The 6,589-nt window shown below is 45.5% G+C and overlaps 1 long non-coding RNA gene across 1 annotated transcript in view; it reads right to left on the reverse strand.

Moving 5' to 3' along the window:
* Positions 1–6,512, reverse strand: part of LOC309652990 — a 135,077-nt gene extending 128,565 nt beyond the window's left edge. The window contains exons 1-2 of the long non-coding RNA XR_014258953.1: positions 6,424–6,512; positions 4,715–4,782 (exon numbers count right to left, since the gene is read on the reverse strand). This is a non-coding gene — a long non-coding RNA (uncharacterized lncRNA). The remainder of the gene's footprint in view (positions 1–4,714; positions 4,783–6,423) is intronic.
* Positions 6,513–6,589: the final 77 nt, after the last annotated feature.

The following is a 6,589-nucleotide window of genomic DNA, read 5'->3' on the forward strand; positions in this document are numbered from 1 at the left end:
AAAAATTTCACAATTTGTATGGAAACACAAAAGACCCCAAATAGCCAAAGCAATCTTGAGAAAGAAAAACGGAGCTGGAGGAATCGGCTCCTGGACTTCAGACTATACCACAAAGCTACATTAATCAAGACAGTACGGGGGCTTCCCTGGTGGTGCAGTGGTTAAGAACCTGCCTGCCAATTCAGGGGACATGGGTTCGAGCCCTGGTCCAGGAAGATCCCACACGCCGCAGAGCAACTAAGCCCGTGTGCCACAACTACTGAGCCTGTGCTCTAGAGCCCGCAAGCCACAACTACTGAGCTCGTGTGCCACAACTACTGAAGCCCACACGCCTAGAGCCTGTGCTCCACAACGAGAGAAGCCACTGCAATGAGAAGGCCGTGCACCACAACCAAGAGTAGCGCCCACTCGCCACAACTAGAGAAAGCCCGCACGCAGCAATGAAGACCCAATGCAGCCAAAAAAAAAAGACAGTATGGTACTGGCACGAAAACAGAAATATAGATCCATGGTACAGGATAGAATGCCCAGAGATAAATCCACACACATATGGTCACCTTATTTTTGATAAAGGAGGCAAGAATATACAAAGGAGAAAAGACAGCCTCTTCAGTAAGTGGTGCTGGGAAAAATGGACAGCTACATGTAAAAGAATGAAATTAGAACACTCCCTAACACTATACATAAAAATAAACTCAAAATGGATTAAACACCCAAATGTAAGGCCAGACACTATAAAACTCTTAGAGGAAAGCATAGGCAGAACAATCTATGACATAAATCACAGCAAGATCCTTTTTGACCCACCTCCTAGAGAAACGGAAATAAAAACAAAAATAAACAAATGGGACTTAAAAGCTTTTGCACAGCAAAGGAAACCATAAACAAGACAAAAAGACAACCCTCAGAATGGGAGAAACTATTTGCAAATGAAGCAACAGACAAAGGATTAATCTCCAAAATATACAAACGGCTCATGGAGCTAGCCCAATATCAGAAAAACAAACAATCCAGTTAAAAAATGGGTGGAAGACCTAAATAGACATTTCACCAAGGAAGACATACAGATGGCCAAGAGGCATATGAAAAGATGCTCAACATCACTAATTATTAGAGAAATGCAAATCAAAACTACAATGAGGTATCACCTCACGCCAGTCAGAATGGCCATTATCAAAAAATCTACAAACAATAAATGCTGGAGAGGGTGTGGTGAAAAGGGAACCCTCCTGCACTGTTGGTGGGATACAACCGCTATGGAAAACACTATGGAGGTTCCTTAAAAAACTAAAAATAGAACTACCATATGACCCAGCAATCCCACTACTGGGCATATACCCTGAGAACACCATAATTCTAAAGGAGACATGTACCACAATGTTCATTGCAGCACTGTTTACAATAGCCAGGACATGGAAGCAACCTAAATGTCCATTGACAGATGAATGGATAAAGAAGATGTGGCACATATATACAATGGAATATTACTCATCCCTAAAAAGAAACGAAATTGAGTTATTTGTAATGAGGTGGATGGACCTATAGTCTGTCATACAGAGTGAAGTCAGAAAGAGAAAAACAAATACTGTATGCTAACACATATATATGGAATCTAAATTTAAAAAATGGTTCTGATGAACCTAGGGGCAGGACAAGAATAAAGATGCAGACGTAGAGAATGGACTTGAGGACATGGGGAGGGGGAAGGGTAAGCTGGGACGAAGTGAGAGAGTGGCATGGACATATATACACTACCAAAGGTAAAATAGATAGCTAGTGGGAAGCAGCTGTATGGAACAGGGAGATCAGCTCGGTGCTTTGCGACCACCTAGAGGCGTGGGATAAGGAGGGTGGGAGGGAGACGCAAGAGGGAGGGGATATGGGGATATACGTATACGTATAGCTGATTCACTTTGTTATATAACAGAAACTAACACAATACTGTAAAGCAATTATACTCCAATAAAGATGTTAAAAAATTTAAAAAGAAACGAAATTGAGTTATTTTTAGTGAGGTGGATGGACCTAGAGAGTCTGTCATACAGAGTGAAGTCAGAAAGAGAAAAACAAATACCGTATGCTAACGCATATATATGGAATCTAAAAAAAAAAAAGGTACTGGTGAACCTAGTTGCATGGCAGCAATAAAGATGTAGACATAGAGAATGGACTTGAGGACAGAGGGTGGGAGGGGGAAGCTGGGGTGAAGTGAGAGTAGCATCGATATATATGCACTACTGAATGTAAAATAGCTACTGGGAAGCAGCAGCATAGCACAGGGAGATCAGCTCGGTGCTTTGTGACCACCTAGAGGGGTGGGATAGGGAGGGTGGGAGGGAGGCTCAAGAGGGAGGGGATATGGGGACATATGTATGCATATGGCTGATTCGCTTTGGTGTACAACAGAAACTAACACAGTATTGTGAAGCAATCATATTACAATAAAGATCCATTAAAAAATAAAAAATTTTAAAAATTTAAAAAAATTTTAAAGTAAATAAATAAATAAATACGTGCTACAGTACCACATGGTGTGGAACCATGGCTACAGGGCCCACTATGGGACTTGAGCATCCCTGGATTTTGGCATTTGGGGGCGGGTCCTGGAACCAACCCTCCACAGATACTGAGGGACGATGGTATTTGTTTTGAAATTTTGCAGGTTAACTCTTAATTTAACGTGCATTTAAAGAGATGCTTTCAGACTCCCCTGGCGGTCCAGTGGTTAAGACTCCGCACTCCCAATGCAGGGGGCACGGGTTCGTTCCCTGGTCGGGGAAATAAGATCCCGCATGCCGCAGCTAAAAAAATAAATAAATGAAAATAAATAAATAGATTTTAAAAATGGTTAAAATAGTAAGTATGATGTTATGTATATTTTATCACAAGAAAAAAAGGAATGAAGTACCAATACATGCTACAACAGAGATGAACCCTGAAAACATTATACTTAAGTAAAAGAAACCAGACATGAAAGGACATATGTTATATGATTCTATTTATATGAAATGTCCAAAATAGGCAAATCTATACGACAAAAAATAGATTAGTCATAGCCAGGGGCTGGGGGAAAGGAGGAATTAACCACTAACAGAAATGAGGTTTCTTTTTTGGGGTGATGGAAATGTTCTGGAATTAGATAGTGGTAAGCACAAAGCACAACATTGTGACAATATTAACAACCACTGAATTTATTATATATTTTTAAATGATAAATTACATGTTTTGTGAATTTTATCTCAAAAAAAATTTTTGGACAATAAGTCTTCCCGCAGAATGAGTAATGTAAATGAAGACAGACAGATACTATCTTTTTTCTGACCTTGAGTCAGAAGTCACAAAGCATTCCTCCTGTCATGTGCATTAGAAGTGAGTCCCTAAGTCTGGCCCACACTCCAAGTTAGCTTTTACACTTATATCATGAAACTCATATCATTTCAGTCTCACAACATGGGGAAGGTATTAATGACTCCGATCTGCAGCTGAAACTAAGGCTCAGAGAAGTTAAATTAATTTCCCCAGGCCATAAGGCCAGTAGGTGGCAGAGCTCAGATTGGAACCTAGAAACAGCTGAGTCCACAACTTGTGCTCTTAACCTCTATCAGCGGTGGTTCTTAACCAGACACATCATTTGTGAAAGCACAGACGCTTGAGACTGCCCCCACCCTGCCCCGCAAACATCACTTAAATCATCATTTCTGGGGCCTGGTCCATACACTCAAATGTTTTTAAGCTCCTCAGGTGTTTCTATACACACAGAACCACCGCCCTGTGTCTGATGGTTTTGTGTTATTAATACGGGCAGCTGACTCCAGCTGGATGGTGAGTGTCTTGGGGGCAGGGCCCCGCCCCGAGCCTCCCTGTGACTGCCACTGTGACAGCACAATGTCTACCGGCGCGAGGCAGGCACACGAGGAGTATCATTGGACAGAAGGATTCAGAGCAACTGCCACCCAGAATGTCAGCTGCCAAAGGATTCCAGTGAGGAGTGCAGTTTGTGCCTGGGAGCTGGCCTGCCTGGCCACTCTCCAGTGGGCAGGAGGTTCACTGGGGCCCACTTGCTGGGCAGCCCTTGCTGCCAGCTGGGGCACCTCAGCTCAGCCCAGGGCAGAGGTGTCAGGAAATAACACTCTCCCCGAGTTTCCTCTCCCAGTTCCTAAACTAAGAGACCCAGCTCAGGGCCTAGAATTCACTGAGGCTTTGTGGCCGTTTGTCCAACGATCAACATGGATCACCGAAGACGACCTCAGGGCATAGGCCTGAGCCGAATCTCTGGGACTCAGTCCCAAATCCCCTAGGCCCCATTCCCCTTCCACGTGGAGCTGGAGGCCAGAGAAGGAGAAGAATGGGAGGTGCGAGATCCACCTCACCCGAGGACTCCTATCTACAGGACCATGGAAAGTGAAGAATTGACAGACAATGCTATAGGTAAGGACATGCTTCCCTCACCCCCTGCCTACCCCCCTCAGCAAAAGAGAGGTGGCTTCCTCCTTTGCCCATAGGAAACAGAGGTCAGGAAACAAAAAGCAGAGCATGTAATGGGCAGGACTGGGGTGAGGGATGAGTTTGTAAAGGGCAGGTTTCCTATCTGTCTCAAAGGGCTGCCACAAAGAATAAGGATATAATATGTGAAAACAACCTGAAACTACGACAGGCTATCAGGAACATTAGGTGTTATTTACAAAATCAAGTGTTTACAATAGCAAATGCTCACCTTGTGCCAGGTGCTTTGGGAAACAAAGATGAATTTGACATCGATTTTGACCCCAAAGAGCAGACAGTCTAATAGAGGAAAGAAACTGTTAGGATGGCTTCTGTGGGATTCAGAAAGATGACAAGAGCTCACAGGAAAATAGAAGGGACCCTGGGGGCATAAAGGCTGCCAATGGCTTCCGTCTTTCTGGTGTGTGTTGTGTTTCTCCCCTCAGTTCTCATCTGCCATCTTAGCAAATGGGTGAGTGATGGGGTAATTGTCAGAAGATGGAACAATACCATGCCTGGGAGAAAGGGTTTTGTGGGAACTGATCAAGTCTTGATTTTAAAAAAATAATACACATCTTGAGACAGCCTGAAGTCACCAAACTGTGACTTTCCTGCTTGAGCTTCTTTCCCTCTGGAAGACAATAAATGGTCTCAAGATATTGCTTTTCAGGTTAGACCTTTCTTCTCTAAGTCTTCCCAGTACTTAAAAGGACTACAACCTGAGTCATGGCACCGTTCGCCCAGCTCACTGCAGGAAAAGGAGAATAAGTATCTGTTAAAGGTATAAAATGCAAGCCATTCAGAGGCAGAAGGGTTACTTTCAGCTTCGGGGGGCGGGGGGGTGGTGGTTTGGGGGGTGATGGTGTGCGGTAGTGAGGCTCTGTAGGAGAGTGGGGGTAAGGATGAGAGGGTCTAAAACAGTGCTGCGACCGCACGACCAGTCACCGGCAATGGCGGGAAGCCTATCACAGCAATGGCGGGAGACCAGTCTCCGGCGAAGTTATGTGGAAGAGATGAGCCTGGAAGGATGAGGAGGCCCTAAAACATTGCTGAGGGCGAATGGGAAGAGGGGTGGGAGCACGAGACCTGTCGCCATCGACGCCATCGACGCCACAAAATGCTATACTGAGTTGGGCGTCGCTGGGCATCCTGGGCCTGCCCCCAGGGCACAGGCACAAACGCCTGTGGGGTGGAGAGTCTCGGGAGGGGGCGACGGAGGCTGGAGCTAAGGGCCTTCGGGCCCCAAGCCCATCAAACTCTTCCGGGTCCTATAATGGGCAGGACTAGGGCGAGGGATGAGTTTGGAAAGGGTTGTCACAAGGAGTAAGGATAAAACATGTGAAAGCAACTTGAAACTATGGCTGTCGGGAACATTAGGTGTTATTTATAAAATCAAGGGCTTACAAGGGCAGGCGCTAACCTTGCGCTAGGTGCCTTGGGAAACAAAGATGAATTCCACATCGATTTTGACCCCAGGGAGCTGACGGTCTAACAGAGGAAAGACAAACTGTTGGATGGCTTTCGTGGGATTCAGAAAGATGACAAGAGCTCACAGGAAGACAGAAGGGACCCTGGGGGCATAAAGGCTGCTGAAGACCCCTGTAAAGTGATGGAGTAATTGTCAGAAGATGGAACTATTCTGTGCTGGAACAAAGTTCGGTTTTCTGGGAACTTTTCAAGTCTTTAAAAAAAAAAAAAAGACACCTTTGAGACAGGCTTAAGTCACCAAACTGCTTGTTTGCCTTGCCTGCTGAAGGAAAGTAAATGGTTAGGCCTTTCTTCTCCAAATTCTCCCAGGACTTAAAAGGGCTGCAACTAAGGGCGGGGATGGGGGGGGGGGGGGAGTCATGGCGCCGTTCACACAGACCACTTCAAGGAAGAAACAAGTACTGTTAGAAGTATAAAGTGCAAGCCGTTCAGAGGCAGAAAAGTTCGTCTCACTTTTTTGCGGGGATGGTGTGCGGTGGCGAGGCTTTGTGGAAGAGATGACGTAAAAGGATGTCTAGCCCAGCGCAAGGGCGGGAGCACACGACACCAGTCACGGGCGACGCCGCTCTGCAGAGTTAGGCTAAGCTCCCAGCCTTGGCCCGCCCCAGGGCGCATGCGC

Source organism: Balaenoptera physalus (genome assembly GCF_965194825.1).
Source record: "Balaenoptera physalus genome assembly, chromosome: X".
Taxonomy (NCBI): Eukaryota; Metazoa; Chordata; class Mammalia; order Artiodactyla; family Balaenopteridae; genus Balaenoptera; species Balaenoptera physalus.